Source organism: Mobula birostris, chromosome 30 (assembly GCF_030028105.1).
Source record: "Mobula birostris isolate sMobBir1 chromosome 30, sMobBir1.hap1, whole genome shotgun sequence".
Classification (NCBI taxonomy): domain Eukaryota; kingdom Metazoa; phylum Chordata; class Chondrichthyes; order Myliobatiformes; family Myliobatidae; genus Mobula; species Mobula birostris.
This window is the reverse complement of record NC_092399.1, coordinates 395,332-414,465: the sequence shown is the minus strand read 5'-3', so window position 1 is coordinate 414,465 and position 19,134 is coordinate 395,332. Positions and strand designations below refer to the sequence as shown.

Here is a 19,134-nt window from a genome sequence, read left to right as displayed (position 1 = left end):
TCTTTTGCACATTGGTTACTTGTCATTTTGTTTGTGTGTTTTTCATTGATTCTACTGTATTGCTTTGTTCTGCTGTGAATGTCTGCTGGAAAATTAATCTCAGGGTAATATTTGGGGACATATTCACACCTTGATAAGGCAGTGATTTCATTTTCAGTATTGAACTGAGAGAGCATATATTTTTGGAGATGAACCCTTTGACTGCCCATGCAGTCAGATTATGCCATTGCATCTTGATATGGAACATATTTTTAGCAGTGTAAAGTGAATGATAAATACCCCACTACCATTTGAAAACCACCACAAACAATTCAAAGATTATGGTGAAAGAATTGGGAATCAGCAGAGGTACAATGAGCAGAATGTTCCCACTTGAAGAGCAGGGGAGCTCTCTCAATGTTCTAATTAATCACTAAGACCAAAAATGTTGTTTACTATCTAAATAAGCTTGTAGTGCACAAGCTTGTGGTCCACCCACGGATTACTGATGACTTAAACAAGCATTTCACTAGAATTCTCTTTAAATTTCAATTCATACAAAAAGGTGCCTTTGCTTGTAACTGAAACTTCAACAGTTGCTGCACAAAACATGATTTCACAATTTAGTTTTGCAAACTAAAAATGGATACCTCCCACCTCGACACCTGCTTTACACTAGTAGTTTTCAAATATTACAGAATGTCTATGCTAAAAAAAAGTACAAATTCACAACTCTGTATGTCAGTGAAATATGGATTACGCTTTCTAACGGAATGTTATGCATTGCCCTAAAGCAAACTGAAATTCTTCCGAAATACATCTTGAGTTGCAGTCTCCAATATTTATCCCATTTCCACTACACAGAGCAGAGACAAACAAAAAATCTTGCAACTGCAGTGCCTTGCAAAAAGCCACAGTCATACTTGCTTTGCCAACTTGAGGCTAAAGTCTTATAATCAAGGGTGTAAAAGTGCTGCATGTCTTAAGAAAATTCTGTATTGTAAGGAGCAACCAATTTCTCACCAAAGGCACAGATGGCCCAGAGATGAGCTTCCAAGCATTACTTGCCTTAATACTAGAAATGCCAAATGCCACTCCCATCCCATCACTCATACAATTTCACTATTCTCATTTGTACTGAGAAATAGAAGACAGTTAGCTTGTGCAATACATATATACTCATCTTGAACCATGAACCTTCAGTCCTCGGTTCTGTTTCTGCCTCAGGTTATCAGCAATTTAAATCATCATTCCTTCTCTAATCCCCACACCATCAACTCCAATACAATTCCAAAACTAAAACCCTCCCCCAACAGGATTCCTTTTTAGCCACCCCCCATTCCCATGTTCCATAGCATACACCCATTCTGTTTTCTAATAGTCATCTCCTTCTAACTTGTCTAACTCTATAGCATTCAGATTTATTCCAATTTTGGTCCTTTACAAATCCTTAAATATAAATCAGCCTACTTCAACCGCCTTGAGTTCTCTAACATTTCCCTATTCTCCCCACTCGTAAAAAATAAAAGATTAGCTTTATTTATCTCATGTACATTGAAACACTGAAACAGAATGAAATGTGCCATTTCTGTCAATAATCACAGTTTGAGGATTGTACTGGGGGCAGCTCCAAGTGGTGCTGTGCTTTCAACACCAGCACTGCATGTCCATAACTCACTAACCAACATGTTTTTGGACTATGGGAGGAAACCAGAGCACCCATTGGAAACCCACACGGTCTCAGGGAGAACATATGAACTCCATACAGATAGTGGCAAGAATCAAACCCCAATTGGTGATAACTGGTGATGTAAATCAATTGTACTAACCACTAAACTGCCATGCATTAAATCCTACCCATCTGTCTAAGCTGTTCTTAATATATTCTTTTGTGGATTGTTACAGATTCTGTTTTGTAGTTTTCCAAAAGATCTTGGAATATTTTGCTACATGAAAGGTACTTTTGATATATCACACACAAAATGCTGGAGGAACGCAGCAGGCCAGGCAGCATCTATAGGAAGTGAGAGGGAAAGAGAGAGAGAAGAAAACATATATATAAATAAATAAATTAATTAATTAAGGACGGGGTAAGAAGGGGAGGAGGGGCATTAACAGAAGTTAGAGAAATTAATGTTCATGCCATCAGGTTGGAGGCTACCCAGATGGAATATAAGGTGTTGTTCCTCCAACCTGAGATTTTTTTTTCTCCCTTTCCCTCTCACAATAACTCCTTGCCTGTTCTCCATCTTCCCATGGAGCTCCCCTCCCTCTTTCATTCTCCCAAGGCCTCCTGTCCCATGATACTCCCCCTTCTCCAGCCTTGTATCCCTTTTGCCAATCTACTTCCCAGCTCTTAGCTTCATCCCTCCCCCTCCTGTCTTCTCCTATCATTTCGGGTCTCCCCTTCCCACTTTCAAATCTCTTACTATCTCTTTTTTCCGTTAGTCCTGACTGAGGTTCTCGACCCGAAACGTCGACTGTACTTCTTCCTATAGATGGTGCCTGGCCTGCTGCATTCACCAGCACTTTGTGTGTGTTGCTTGAATTTCCAGCATCTGCAGATTTTCTCATAGTCATAGTAGTCATACTTTATTGATCCTGAGGGAAATTGGGTTTCGTTACAGTTGCACCAACCAAGAATAGAGAACAAATATAGCAATATAAAACCATAAATAATTAAATAATAACATGTAAAATATGCCAGATGGAAATAAGTCCAGGACCAGCCTATTGGCTCAGGGTGTCTGACCCTCCAAGGGAGGAGTTGTAAAGTTTGATAGCCATAGGCAGGAATGACTTCCTGTGACGCTCAGTGTTGCATTTCGGTGGAATGAGCCTCTGGATGAATGTACTCCTGTGCCCACCCAGTACATTATGTAGTGGATGGGAGACATTGTCCAAGATGGCATGCACTTGGACAGCATCCCCTTTTCAGACACCACAGTGAGAGAGTCCAGTTCCATCCCCACAACATCACTGGCCTTATGAATGAGTTTGTTGATTCTGTTGGTGTCTGCTATCCTCAGCCTGCTGCCCCAGCACACAACAGCAAATATGATAGCACTGGCCACCACAGACTTGTAGAGCATCCTCAGCATCGTCCAGCAGATGTTAAAGGACCTCAGTCTCCTCAGGAAATAGAGATGGCTCTGACCCTTCTTGTAGACAGCCTCAGTGTTCTTTGACCAGTCCAGTTTATTGTCAATTCGTATCCCCAGGTATTTGTAATCCTCCACCATGTCCACACTGCCCCCCCGGATGGAAACAGGGGTCACCGGTACCTTAGCTCTCCTCAGGTCTACCACCAGCTCCTTAGTCTTTTTCACATTAAGCTGCAGATAATTCTGCTCACACCATGTGACAAAGTTTCCTACCGTAGCCCTGTCCTCAGCCTCATCTCCCTTGCTGATGCGTCCAACTATGGCAGAGTCATCCGAAAACTTCTGAAGATGGCAAGACTCTGTTTCTCGTGTTTGTACTTTTCATATGTAGCTTAGTCTTGCTGAAGAAGCAGATTTGTGTTGCTAATGCTCCAATGTTCACTACCCAATCCAGGAACCCAGGAGCACTTTCACTTCCAGGCCAACTATTACTACAACCCCTGTAGGTATGGATTCAAACAAGATCTAATTATATTAATGCAGAGTTCTGAATTAATTTCATTCAGAACTCTACAAACTTATTAACTTCTAACTTTTATTCCCAATAGAGATATTGAAATTCAATTCAACAAGTCTGAAAGAATAAAGTATTTCTCCAACCCAGTATCTGAGCAATTAAAAAACAGGTGCAAACATGAAGTCCCAGGGAGTGGTGGCAAATATAACCTTTGAATTAATACTTCAGTCAATCTGCAGATTGTCCGAACAGTTGATGCTAACAGAAAAATAAGGTACTACGATTGTAGGAAATCTGAAATAACTATTGCTCTGATGGAAAGACCTTTACAAAAAATAGTAACCTTTGCACCTATCTCAAATACTGACTTGTCTGTTGAGCAATTCCACTCCTATCTGCATTTGTCACTGTTTGTCAATCAACTGGAATCTCTGTGGTTTGGGACTCATTTTCCATGAAAACACTCCAGTAACATGCCCTAGAATATTTCACTGCATTAAAACCATTCTACATGGAGCACTGCTATAAGAAAGCAGCATTCCTCATCAAGGCCATGCTTTCTTCTCACTGCTGCCATCAGGAAAGAGATACAGGAGTCTTACGCCCCACACCACCAGTTCAGGATCAGTTATTATCCTTCAACCATCAGACTCCTGAACCAGCGTGAATCACTTCATTCACCTGAGCAATGAGCTGCTTCCACAACCTACAGACTCACTTTTGAGGATTTTACAACACATGTTCTCAGTATGAGTTATTTATTATTATTATTTGTGTCTTTTGTATTTGCAGTTTTTCTTCTTTAGTACATTAGTTGCCTCTCAATCTTTGTGTAGTTTTTCATTGATTCTATTGTATTTCTTTATTCTACTGTGAATGCTGCAAAAATGAATCTCAAGAGTAGGTTTACACGCACTTTGATAATAAATTTACTCTGAACTGTAACCGTGAGAGCTTCTTGTCCATGCTGGGGTCCAGCTGACTTGAAGAGAGGGAAATGGAGTTTAAAATTTCCTAGTTTGACAGAAGTGGACAGAAATCTGAACTGTGAGACACTAGCTCAAGCCATCTCGAACCTGATCTGGGAAACATAGAGACACTTGGGCTGAATGCAAGTGACCAAAACCAAACAGGTGTTCTAAATCCATCAAGTAGATTGCTCCGTTGAAAATAATTTCTTTCCCCCTACTAACTTATCGAATCCACTGAAAGGTACAATCTTTGCCAAATCTCCAGCCCCATGATTTATAAAGGTCAGAGCAGGAATTAAGTTCTAAGAATAGTAAGATACAAGTTGCCAAGGCTTTGAATGACTGTTAGCTGGAAATCTGTGTACGACTGTCTATTACCTGCACCCATTTTCTTTAAAGAGTGAAGTTCATTGAGTTTAGAATTGAGTGTCACAGAGTCCAAGCATTCCTATCAATCAAGTAAAGTGATCCTGACCCACTTATATGATTACCAAAATATTTAATCACATTTTCAAGAAAACTCATGACGGCATAACTAAAGTCCTGTAGAAATTCTTCCTTCCCTTAACATCAAATTGTTCACATGCCCTCCTGATCCTGCACATCAGGGTGGCTGAGGGATTGGAGTGGGGGCAGGGATTCAGTTTTCTGGATCATTGGGACCTCTTTTGAGGCAGGTGTGACCTGTACAAAAAGGACAGGTTGCACTTGAATCCCAGGGGGACCAATATCCTGGCAGGGAGGTTTGCTAAGGCTATTGGGGAGAGTTTAATCTAGAACGGCTGGGGGGTGGGAACTGAACTGAAGTGACGGAGGAAGAGGCGGCCGGCTCACAAATAGAGAAAGCTTGTAGGCAGTGCCAGAAGGAGGGTAGGCAGATGATAGAGAAGGGATGCGCTCAGACTGATGGTTTGAGATGTGTCTATTTTAATGCAAGAAGTATTATGAACAAAGCCGATAAGCTTAGACCATGGATCAGGACTTGGAATTACGATGTTGTGGCCCTTACAGAGTCTTGGATGGCTCAGGGGCAGAATGGTTACTTCGATGCCAGGCTTTAGATGTTTCAGAAAGGACAGGGAGGGAGGCAAAAGAGGTGGGGGCGTGGCACTGTTGATCAAAGATAGTGTCATGGCTGCAGAAAAGGAGGAAGTCATGGAGGGATTGCCTACGAAGTCTCTGGGGTGGAAGTTAGGAACAGGAAGGGGTCAATAACTCTACTAGGCGTTTTTTATAGACCACCCAATAGTAACAGGGACACTTTGCTTCAGTATTCACTACGGAGAAGGATCTTAGCGATTGTAGGGATGATATACAGTGAACTGAAAAGCTTGACCATATAGATATTAAGAAAGAGGATGCGCTAGAGCTTTTGAAAAGCATCAAGTTGGATAAGTCACCAGGACCAAATGAGATGTGTCCTAGGCTACTGTGGTAGGTGAAGGTGGAGATTGCTGAGCCTCTGACGATGATCCTTGCATCATCAATGGGGACAGAAGAGGTTCTAGAAGAAGGAGGGATGCAAATGTTGTTCCTTTATTCAAGAAAGGAAGTACAGATAGCCCAGAAAATTATACACCAGTGGGTCTTACTTCAGTAGTTAGCAAGTTGATGGAAAAGATCCTGAGAGGCAGGATTTATGAACATTTGGAGACATATAATATGAATAGGAATAATCAGCATGGCTTTGTCAAAGGCAGGTCGTGCCTTATGAACCTGATTGAATTTTTTGAAGATGTGACTAAACATGTTAATGAAGGTAGGGCAGCAGATGTAGTGTATATGGATTTCAGCAAGGCATTTGATAAGGTGCCCCGTGCAAGGCTTGCTGAGAAAGTAAGGAGGCATGGGATCCAAGGGGACATTGCTTTGTGGATCCAGAATTGGCTTGCCCACAGGAAGCAAAGAGTGGTTGTAGGTAGGTTATATTCTGCATGGAGGTCAGTCACCAGCGGAGTGCCTCAGCGATCTGTTCTTGGACTCCTACTCTTCGTGATTTTTATAAATGACCTGGATGAGGAAGTGGAGGGTTGGGTTAGTAAATTTGCTGATGACACAAAAGTTGGAGGTGTTATGGATAGTGTGGAGGGCTGTCAGAGGTTACAGTGGGACATTGATAGGATGCAAAACTGGGCTGAAAAATGGCAGATGGAGTTCAACCCAGATAAGTGTGAGGTGATTCATTTTGGTAGGTCAAATAGGATGGCAGAATATAGTATTAATGGTAAGACTCTTGGCAGTGTGAAGGATCAGAGGGATCTTGGAGTCCGAGTCCATAGGACACTCAAAGCTGCTGCACAGGTTGACTCTGTGGTTAAGAAGGCAGACGGTGCATTGGCCTTCATCAATCATGGGATTGAGTTTAAGAGCTGAGAGTTAATGTTGCAGATGTATTGGACCCTGGTCAGACACCACTTGGAGTACTATGCTCAGTTCTGGTCGCCTCACTACAGGAAGGATGTGGAAACCATGGAAAGGGTGCAGAGGAGATTTACAAGGATGTTACCTGGTTTGGAGGGCATGCCTTTGGAGGTTAAGTGAATTTGGCATTTTCTCCTTGGAGTGATGGAGGAGGTGACTGATAGAGGTGTATAAGATGATGAGAGACATTGATCATGTGGATACTCAGAGGCTTTTTCCCCGGGCTGAAATGTCTAACATGAGAGGGCACAGTTTTAAGGTGCTTGGAAGTGGGTACAGAGGAGATGTCAGGGGTAAGTTATTTTACGCAGAGAGTGGTGAATGCATGGAATGGACTGCTGACAATGGTGGTGGGGGTGGATATGATCGGGTCTTTTAAGAGACTTCTGGATAGGTATATGGAGCTTAGAGAAATAGAGGGCTATGGATAACCCTCGGTAAATTCTAAGGTAAAGACATGTGCGGCACACCTTTGTGGGCCAAAGGGCCTGTATTGTGCTGCAGGTTTTCTATATTTCTATCATGGGCAAAGTACAGCACCAACTGGGGTGCCATCTTCAGTGTTCTTAGATCATCAGCGAACTTTCACTAGAGCCTTCATAAATCTGTCCTTGTCTTCTCAGGAATGATAAGATGTACAATGTGTCCATTGTAATTTACCTTTCTTAAATATGTTTATCCATGCATTTTGAAGTAAAACAAAGGTGTTGAATATTTCTCCAAGGAAGATGTTATTACTCCTCACTTCAGATCTGATCTCCACAGACCCCAGCCTGACAGTTCCCCAATTGTGTACAGCTCATTCCTGTTTTCGACACAGGGTTCATGACAGGATTGCCCCGGTGGTCCCATTTACTTCTGCCTGCTCTTGCCCAAAGGTTATCAACCCAAAGCATCAACTGACCATTTCCCTCCACAGGTACACAGAGTTCCTCGGGCAGCTCGCTACTTATGCTCCAGATTCCAGCATCTGACCATTTCCCTCCATAGATGCTGCCTGACACACTGTGTTCCTCCACCAGCTCATTATTTATGCTCCAGACTCCAGCATCTGCTGTCTTGTAACTCCAAGATATTACTACAGGATACAGATATTCCTGGTAGGGCCAACATTCAATGTCCATCCATTGTTGTCCTTGAAATATATCTGGTGAGCCGCCTGAGCGCTAAACTGTCACAACTGTTAATCTCAGTATGGTCTCCAAAGATTGTCGCCTATATTGTGGCGGAGAGGCTTGTGAGGTCCTGATACCCTGAGAGTGATGCCGTCCGGAGCTTAGCTCCTGGTAGGGTCATCCATGGTGGTAAAGTCAAGGGGGTGGTTCCAGACCAAGACCTCGGTGGTGAAGCTGGCGGAAGATGATGTCACATCACCACAGCACTGAAAGCGGAGGAAGGTTACAGCAGTAAAGGGTCCCCAGTCATTTTGCATAAGACATAGGAGCAGAATTGAGTTCATCAAGACTCGTTTATTATCCCTCTCAATTCCATTCTCCTGTCTTCTCCCCGTAAACTTTGACATTCAAACTAATCAACAAACTATCAATCTCCACTTTAAATATACCCAGTAACTTGGCCTATACTGCCATCTGTGGCAATGAATTCCACAGATTCACTGTTGTCTAGCTAATGAAATTCCTCCCCAACTCTGTTCTACAAGGAAGTCTTTTATTTGTATTTTGAGAAGGCCTTTGCCACATATAAGACTGCTTAACAAGATAATATGCTTATATTCTCAGGCTATGCCCTCTGGTTTTAGACTCACCCACTATAGAAAATATCCTCTCCACATCTACCGTAGCTAGGCTTTTCAATATTCAATAGGTTTCAAAGAGATCTTCTCTATTCTTCTAAACTCCAGTGTGTACAGGCCCAGAGCCATAAAAGGTTCATCATTCGATAAACCTTTCATTCCTAGAATCATTTTCATGAACCTCCTCTGGACCCTCTCCAATGTCAGCATATCTTTCCTTCGATAAGGGACCCAAAACGCCTCACAAATACTCCAAGTGCAGTCTGACCAATACGCTATAAAGCCTCAGCACCATATACTTGTTTTTATATTCTAGTCCTCTCAAAATGAATGTTAACATTCCATTTACTTTCCTTACCACTGACTCAACCTGCAAATTAACCTTTAGAACATAAGAACATAAGAAATAGGAACAGGAGGAGGCCATCCGGCCCATAGAGCCTGCCCCGCCATTCAATAAGATCATGGCTGATCTGTCCGTAAACTCAGCTCCATCTGCCTGCCTTTTCTCCATAACCCTATGTAAAAACCTATCTAACTTTTTCTTAAATATATTTAGTGAGGAAGCCTCAACTGCTTCCCTGGGCAAAGAATTCCACAGATTCACCACTCTCTGGGAAAAACAGTTTCTCCTCATCTCCATCCTAAACCTTCTCCCCTGAATTTTGAGGCAATGTCCCCTAGTTCTAGTCTCACCTACCAATGGAAACAACTTTCCTACTTCTATCTTATCTATCCCTTTCAAAATTTTTGTATGTTTCTATAAGATCCCCTCTCATTCTTCTGAACTCCAGAGAGTATAGTCCCAGGTGACTCAATCTCTCCTCATAGGTTAACCCCTTCATCCCTGGAATCAACCTGGTTTAGGGAATCCTGCACGAAGATTCCCAGGTCCCACTCAGACTCCCAAAGCAGCCAACCAGAAAAGGCAACATTTTGCTTCCTGCCAGTCAGCCAATCTTCTGTTCATGCTAGTATCTTGTTTAACAGCCTCACGCAACAAGCGGGACAGAAGCAAGGTCACATTGTGTATTTCACAGACCAGCAAAGACTGGCCGGCTTAGCGAACAGAGCGGTAGACACCCCTGCTGAAATCCAGAGGAAAACACACAGAGGGGGATCACAAAGCCGAGGAAGGAGGACCAGGTCGAGACAACAGAGACTTTTGGAGAAGAGGAGTTCGGTGGGTAATACCATTCCGACTGACCGGAAGTGCACTGAAAGCGGTAAGCGTAAAGGAGTTCGGTGATTACTGTTCCGGCTAACAACGGATGGTGCAATCTGGGGTACATTACGATTGAGGAACGTGTTTGCAGACTGGATATTGAACTTTTTACTGTTGGACTTCGGCCACATTCTACCGTGATACAACACTTGGCGGCACGGGAGGTCGTTCCTGCCTGTGGCCATCGAATGTGCAGCTCCTCCCGTGGAGGGTCAGATACCCTGAGCCAATAGACTGGTCCTGGACTTAATTTCCATTTTGGTGTTTTGGTGTTTTGGCATTTTGGTGTTTGATTGTTGGGGTTTTTTGAATTGCTATATTTACGCTCTATTCTTGGTTGGTGCAGTTGTAACGAAACCCAATTTCCTCGGGATTAATAAAGTATATCTATCTATCTACGCGGTCTTATCAAAGGCCTTCTGAAAACCCAAATAAGTAACATCCAGTGACTCTCCTTTGTCTATCCACCCTATTATTTCCCCAAAGAATTCCAACAGATTTGTCAGGCAAGATTTCTCCTTGAAACCATCCTGATTTTGGCCTATTTTATAATGTGCCTCCAAGCACCCTGAAAACTCATGCTTAATAATAAACTCCAATATCTTCCCACCCACTGAAGTCAGGCTAACTGGCCAATAATTTCCTTTTCGCTGTCTCCCTCCCATCTTGAAGAATGGAGTGGCACTTAATAAGCTAGTTATTCTTGAAAGATCAGTGTTAATGCCTCTACAATCTCTTCAGCTACCTCTTCCAGACCATTGGGGTGTATACCATCTGGTCCAGGTGATATATCTACTTTCAGACCTTTCAGCTTCCCCAGCACTTTCTCCTAGTAATGGCAACTTTACTCACTTCCACCCCCTGACACTCTCGAACTTCTGCACTGAGTGACTTTCGCAGTGAAGGCTGATGCAAAATAATTAAGTTCATCCACTATTTCCCATTAATATCTTTCCAGTGATCCGATATCCATTCTCACCTCTCTTTTACTTTTTATTCAAATGAAAAAAAGTTTTTGGTATCTTTGATACTACTGGCTGACTTATTTTTATCTTTTCTCTCCGGTTTTATCATAATTGCTTCCTTGATTCAGAGACAATTAAAGTAGGACAATAAATGCTCAGTCTGGGGGATAGGCGATAAATGCTGGCACCACCTCAGTCCGTGAAATGTGCAACAGGTACTGGTATTGCCAGTGACATAGTGCGTAACAAATAAAAAGGCAGAGAAGCTGCAGTTAGCTGTTATTGTGAACAGTACATGCCACATATTATTGCAGACATCTGGGTGAAACCACATTTTATTTTCCTAGAAAAGTAAACATTTCCAGTTTTATCTTTTTTTTTGGTTTCACCATTAGGTATTAGACCAAATACAACATCTGTTCAACACAACAAGCGAGGTTGGAATGTGATTTCTAGATAAGAAGGAATTGTTTCTATCATAGTTATTTCATTACTTCTATTCCACCAACCCGCACAATGCAAAGAGAACGACTGGTTCATCTAAGATGATTTTCAGGACTAAGGGAGAAACCATGCTCTTCTTCAATAACATGATGGCATCCCTCCTGTCCACTTAATATGGAAAGCCTCCAACCTAATGTCTTCTTTCCCCACAGTAGAATCAATGCAATTCACCCTCATTCTGAACAGAAATCTCAGCCCACCTCTGCAGAAACACAAACCCTACAAACGTAGCTTTAAATTTTGGGTAAAGGTATAAAAGAGGTGATATTAGAAAAACAAGTGCAGCAATTTACACATCTGTACTATCTTTAGCCCATGCCATTTCGTCCAAAACTTTGAGCAGCTAAGATTTTCAATGTGACTACCAAATACCTTTTTTTCAGAGCACATTATGGAAATAGGGTCAGCGATGACCAAATGCTCAGTCAAAGGTTGATACTTTCATGATAGAATTGAATTGAATTTTTGAATTTAATTAAATTGACTTTATTTCTTACATCCTTCATGTAAATGTTTTTATGAATAAAAATCTTTACATCTCCGTCTAAATGTGCAATCATAGTAATTTATAATAATTTATAATAAATAGAACAGTCAATGTCACATACAAATACACTCAAATCTTTGTAAATGTCCTGAATCATGGGAAGTTCACAACTACAGATGTGCTGGGCTGTCTGCACCATTCTCTGCAGAGTCCTGCGATTTAGCGAAGTACAGTTCCCATACCAGGCAATGATGCAGCTAGTCAGGATGCTCTCAATTGTGCCCCTGTGGAAAGTTCTTAGAATCTGGGGACTCGTACCAAACTTTCTCAACCGTCTTGAGGTGAAAGAGGCACTGTTGTGCCTTTTTCACTACACAGCTGGTCTGCACAGACCATGCGAGGTCCTCGGTGATGTGGATGCTGAGGAACTTGAAGCTGTTTGCCCTCTCAACCCCAGATCCATTGATGTCAATAGGGGTTAGCCTGTCTCCATTCCCCCTGTAATCCACAACGAGCTCCTTTGTTTTTGCGACATTGAGGGAGAGGTTGTTTCCTTGACACCACTGTGTCAGAGAGAAGACTTCTTCCCTGTAGGCCACCTCATTACTGTTTGAGATTAGACCAATCAATGTAATAGAAACATAGAAAACCCACAGCACAATACAGGCTCTTTGGCCCACAAAACTGTGCCAAACATGTCCTTACCTTAGAAATTACTAGGCATACCTATGGCCCTCTATTTTTCTAAGCTCCATGTATCTATCCAGAAGTCTCTTAAAAGACCCTATCGTATCCGCCTCCACCACCATTGCCGGCGGCCCATTCCACGCACTCACCACTCTCTGAGTAAAAGTCTTACCCCTGACATCTCCTCTGTACCTACTCCCCAGCACCTTAAACCTGTGTCCTCTTGCGGCAACTATTTCAGCCCTGGGAAAATGCCTCTGACTATCCACACGATCAATGCCTCTCATTATCTTATACACCTCCATCAGGTCATCTCTCATCCTCCGTCGCTGCAAGGAAAAAAGGCCGAGTTCACTCAACCTATTCTCATAAGGCATGCTCCCCAATCCAGGCAACATCCTTGTAAATCTCCTCTGCACCCTTTCTATGGCTTCCACATCCTTCCTGCAGTGGGGCGACCAGAAGTGAGCACAGTACTCCAAGTGGGGTCTGACCAGGGTCCTATATAGCTGAAACATTACCTCTCGACTCCTAAATTCAATTCCATGATTGATGAAGGCCAATACACCATACGCCTTCTTAACCACAGAGTCAACCTGCACAGCTGCTTTGAGCGTCCTATGGACTCGGACCCCAAGATCCCTCTGATCTTCCACACTGCCAAGAGTCTTACCATTAATACTATATTCTGCCATCATATTTGACCTTCCAAAATGAACCACTTCACACTTAACTGGGTTGAAATCCATCTGCCACTTCTCAGCCCAGTTTTGCAACCGATAAGTGTCCCATTGTAACCTCTGACAGCCCTCCACACTATCCACAACACCCCCGACCTTTGTGTCATCAGCAAACTTACTAACCCATCCCTCCACTTCCTCATCCAGATCATTTATAAAAATCATGAAGAGTAAGGGTCCCAGAACAGATCCCTGAGGCACTCCACTGGTGACCGACATCCATGCAGAATATGGCTCGTCCACAACCACTCTTTGCCTTCTGTGGGCAAGCCTATTCTGGATCCACAAAGTTCAGGCTGACCAGAAGTGCACTGAGAGCGGCAAGCGTAAAGGAGTTGGGTGCTTACTGTTCTGGTTAACAACAGATGGTGCAATCCGGGGTATATTACAACCGAGGAATGTGTTTGCAGACTGGATATTGAACTTTTTATTGTTGGACTTTGGCCACATTCCACCGTGATACAACACTTGGCGGCACGGGAGGTCATTCCTGCCTGTGGCCATCGAACTTGCAGCTCCTCCTGTGAAGGGTCAGACACCCTGAGCCAATAGACCGGTCCTGGACTTATTTTCTATCTGGCATAGTTGGCATAGTCTGCATTTTGTTGTTTGATTGTTTGTGGGTTTTGTATTGCTATATTTATGCTCTATTCTTGGTTGGTGCAGCTGTGACGAAACCCAATTTCCCTCGGGATCAATAAAGTATATCTATCTATCTATCAATGTCCCCTTGGATCCCATGCCACCTTACTTTCTCAATAAGCCGTGCATGCGGTACCTTATCAAATGCCTTGCTGAAATCTATATACATCTACTGCTCTTCCTTCATCAATGTGCTTAGTCACATCCTCAAAAAATTCAATCAGGCACTTTGTTTTATCTACATGCTCAAGCTTTTCAGTCTGCTGCAAGTCATCACTACAATCACCAAGATCCTTTTCCATAGTGAATACCGAAGTAAAGCATTCATTAAGTACCTCTGCTATTTCCTCCGGTTCCATACATACTTCCCCACTGTCACACTTGTTAGGTCCTATTCTTTCACACTTTATCCTCTTGCTCTTCACATACTTGTAGAACGCCTTGGGGTTTTCCTTAATCCTGCCCGCCAAGGCCTTCTCATGGCCCCTTCTGGCTCACCTAATTTCCTTCTTAAGCTCCTTCCTATTACCCTTCTAATCTTCTAGATCTCTAAAATGACCTAGCTCTCTGAACCTTTTGTAAGCTTTTCTTTTCTTCTTGACTAGATTTATTACAGCCTTTGTACACCACCACTCCTGTACCCTACCATAACTTCCCTGTCTCATTGGAACGTACCCATGCAGAACTCCACAGAATATCCCCTGAACATTTGCCACATTTCTTCCACACTTTTCCCTGAGAACATCTGTTTCCAATTTCCGGCCTGATAGCCTCATAATTCCCCTTACTCCAATTAAATGCTTTTCGAACTTGTCTGTTCCTATCTCTCTCCAATGCTACTGTAAAGGAGATAGCATTATGATCACTATCTCCAAAATGCTCTCCCACTGAGAGTTCTGACACTTGACCAGGTTCATTTCCCAATACAAATCAAGCGTCTTGTAGGCTTATCTACATATTGTGTCAACCTTCCTGAACACATCTAACAAACTCCACCCCATCTAAACCCCTTGCTGTAGGGACATGCCAATCGATATTTGGGAAATTAAAATCTCCCATCATGACAACTCTGTTTTTATTACACCTTTCCAGGATCTGTTTCCCTATCTGCTCCTCAATATCCCTGTTACTATTGGGCGGCCTATAAAAAACACCCAGTAAAGTTATTAACCCCTTCCTGTTCCTAACCTCCACCCACAGAGACCCGTAGACAATCCCTCCATGACGTCCACCTTTTCTGCAGCCATGACACTATCTCTGATCAACAGTGCCACCCCCCCCCCACCTCTTTTGCCTCCTTCCCTGTCCTTTCTGAAACATCTAAAACTCGGCACTCGAAGTAACCATTCCTGTCCCTGAGCCATCCAAGTCTCTGTAATGGCCACCACATCATACCTCCATGTACTGACCCACACTCTAAGCTCATCCGCTTTATTCACAACACTCCTTGCATTAAAATAGATGCATCTCAAACCTTCACTCTGAGTGCGTCCCTTCTCTATCACCTGCCTATCCTCCCTCACACACTGTCTCCAAGCTTTCTCAATTTGTGAGCCAACCACCTCTTCCCCAGTCTCTTCAGTTCGGTTCCCACCCCTCAACAATTCTAGTTTAAACTGTCCCTAGTAGCTTAGCAAACCTCCCCGCCAGGATATTGGTCCCCCTGGGATTCAAGAGCAACCCGTCCTTTTTGTACAGGTCACACTTCCCCAAAAAGAGGTCCCAATGATCCAGAAATCTGAATTCTTGCCCCCTGGTCCAATCTCTCAGCCATGCATTTATCCTCCACCTCATTCTATTCCTACTCTCACTGTTGCATGGCACAGGCAGTAATCCCAAGATTACTACCTTTGAGGTCCTGCTTCTCAACTTCCTTCCTAACTCCCTGTACTCTTTTTTCAGGAACTCTTCCCTTTTCCTACTTATGTCATTGGTACCAATATGTACCACGAACTCTGGCTGTTCTCCCTCCCACTGCAGGATATCTTGGACGTGATCTGAAACATCCCGGACCCTAGCACCTGGGAGGAAAACTACCATTCGTGTTTCTTTCCTGCGTCCACATAATCACCTGTCTGACCCCCTAACTATAGAGTCCCCTATCACTGCTGCCTTCCTCTTCCTTTCCTTACCCTTCTGAGCTACAGGATCAGACTCTTGTGCCTGAGGCACAGCCACTGTCGCTTCCCCCAGGTAGGCTGTCCCCCCCCCAAACAGTACTCAAACAGGAGTACTTATTGTCAAGGGGTACAGCCACAGGGGCACTCTCTAGTACCTGACTCTTCCCCTTTCCCCTCCTGACTGTGACCCATTGTCTGCCCCCCGTGGCCCCGGTGTGACCACCTGTCTATCACCTCCTCGCTCTCCCTGACCAGGCGAAGGTCATCGAGCTGAATCTCCAGTTCCCTAACTCGGTCCCTTAGGAGCCGCAGCTCGACACACCTAGTGCAGATATGGCCATCCGGGAGGCTGGGAGACTCCAGGACCTCCCACATCTGACACCGAACACAGAAAACCGGCCTCACACACATACTTCCTCCTTTCTGCAAATAGCACAGGTAAAATTACCTCGCCTCGTCCCGTTACCGCCTAAGCCCGTTGAGCCAAAGCCTTATCACTCTGCTGCCTCTCACTCCGCTGCCCACTGGATATGGCAGTCTTCTTTTTAAACCTCTCGCGCTCTACTGGCTGACGTCACGCGCCTGTGCAGTCTTGCCTCTCTTTTACCCCGAGTGGTAAAAACTGCCTTGGCTCCGAAAATCAGTGTAGTGTCGTCGGCAAGTTTGATTCGCAGATTAGAGCTGTGGGTGGCGACACAGTCATGGGTAGACAAGGAGTAAAGCAGGGGATTTAGTACACCGCCTGAAGGGCTCCTGTTTATTGAAGAGGGCTCATAGGAGGTTCACAATGATGATTCCAGGAATGATAGGGTTATCACATGAGGAACGCTTGATAGTTCTGGGCCTGTACTTATTGGGATTTAGAAGGATGAGGCCAGGTTGTTGGGTGTATTTAAGACAGAGATTGATAGGTTCTTGACTGACCACAGCATCAAAGGTTACAGGGAGAAGGCCCAGGAGTACGGCTGAGGAGAGAAAAAAAAAGGATCAGCCGTGACTGAATGGTGGAGTAGCCTCGATGGGCCAAATGGCCTGAATCTGCTCCTATATCTTGTGGGCTTATAGTCTAAGATATAATTCCCGAGTTTAGAATTTTTGACAGACATACTATAACTACCAATTTGAAACAATCCAAATAGGATCCTGACAAATTTAATATCTCTGAGATGTTAAGAGGACAAGGACATATTAGGATTTGAAACAAAGGACAAGAATGTTAATACTGTACAGGTCAACCTTCACTAATCCGGCACCATTGGGACTTGCAGAGTGCCGGATTAGTGAAAATGCCGAATTACAGAAAGATCACATTAAGCATAATCCGTGCCGGATTATCGAAGGAACCGGATTACAGGTAGTCGGATTAGTGAAGGTTAACCTGTATCAGGTTCAGTAAGCCATTACATTTCTATTCTGAGTTTCACTCCATTTCAATGATTATCTGGAAAGGTGCATTATGGACAAGTGAGCTGACTCCACTTCATCTTACTATTTTCCCGAAGCCTTAACACAGAAACAAGAGTACTACTGTAGCAGAACGTCATTACAACTCAGGGTGTTCAATTCTGGCCACTTTTGTAAAGGGTTTGTACATTCTCCCTGTGACCCCTCCAGTTGCTCTGGTTTTCTCCCGCAGTCCAAAGATCTACCAGTTAGTTGGTTAATTAGTCATTATAAATTGTCCTATAATTAGGCTAGTGTTAAATAGGTGGGTTGCTGAGAATCATGACTTGTTGGGCTGTATCTCCAAATAAATAAAAGTGCTACTCAACTAGACCCTGCTTAAAAAAAATGCATTTTGGCTGAATTTTAGACCCTACACTGCAACTTTGTATAAAACTATCAAATCTATGTTGTTATCAACAGAAATTCTGCAGATGCTGGAAATTCAAGCAACACACATCAAAGTTGCTTGGTGAACGCAGCAGGCCAGGCAGCACCTAAGGGTCTCGCCCGAAACGTCGACTGTACCTCTTCCTAGAGATGCTGCCTGGCCTACTGCGTTCACCAGCAACTTTGAAATCTATGTTGTTGCCAGTTTTGGCAAAGATATACATGAGCCTATAAAGATATCCCACACTAGTACCAGGAAGAAAATCAGACCATCTTGTGGGCGGCTCCAAAATGTAAAAATGTACAATGCTATTCTGAGCTATACCACTAAGCTATAAACAATACGCTGAATAAAGGAATATTGTACGCATTTGCCTTAGCAGGATTTCCATGGAAATGTTACAACTCCATGCGTCTACAATACATAAAGTACAAAAATAAACCTTAATGTTGTCCGATGGATGTAATTCACAAAGTAACATATTCATTGCATGCAGCATATTAATATGCACCGTCGAACAACCAAATTCACAATAACATTACCACGGTTTCCATTTATAAATGTATATGACTCAGGATGCGATAATTGGATTATCACGCTTACCTGACACTTCCTGTATACTCGAACCTCCCTCTTCTTGATGACCTGCACATTTGAAAATCTCTTGGGAGTGGGAGGGGGAGGGGCGTAATTAGTGGTAGGAAATTTAATGCAAATAATACACTGCAAAACAACAAAATGCAACTGTTCTTTGAACATGCTATTGGTATTAATGCTGCCGTTATTCAAATTGTTTGAAGAGTGCACGAAGCACAAAGACACAACCACATTCCAGCCCACTGCACAGCGGCACAACAAACACTTCGCCACCTCGCAAAGGGCAACATTGAAAACAGATACATAATATTCCGCGCCGTCCCGCCTATCGGAACCGAGCGCAGGCCGCTCCTGCCTCGCCATTGGTAGGCTGAACTGTCAGTTAGGAGGCGCGGCAGCTCCGCTTTCTCTTCCAGAGTCTCAGTGATCCGCCTCTGGCACTTCCGATCCGCGCTACGTCATGGAACATTCCACGCATTCCGCCGGGCTCCTGCCTCCAGCCTCCGCTTTCCTCTGTCACCTCCCTGAATTTTAGTCTCCATTTGACCAGCTTTAATATATCCCGTTAAAAACAATAATAATGCTTTT

The 19,134-nt window shown here is 43.5% G+C and overlaps 1 protein-coding gene across 3 annotated transcripts in view; it reads right to left on the bottom strand.

Moving 5' to 3' along the window:
• Positions 1-18,828, bottom strand: part of hivep3b (HIVEP zinc finger 3b) — a 699,020-nt gene extending 680,192 nt beyond the window's left edge. For all 3 annotated transcript variants that reach the window (XM_072247286.1, XM_072247288.1, XM_072247289.1), the window contains exon 1: positions 18,553-18,828. The gene's annotated coding sequence lies outside the window, so the exon portion shown is untranslated. The remainder of the gene's footprint in view (positions 1-18,552) is intronic.
• Between the last annotated feature and the right edge of the window lie 306 nt (positions 18,829-19,134).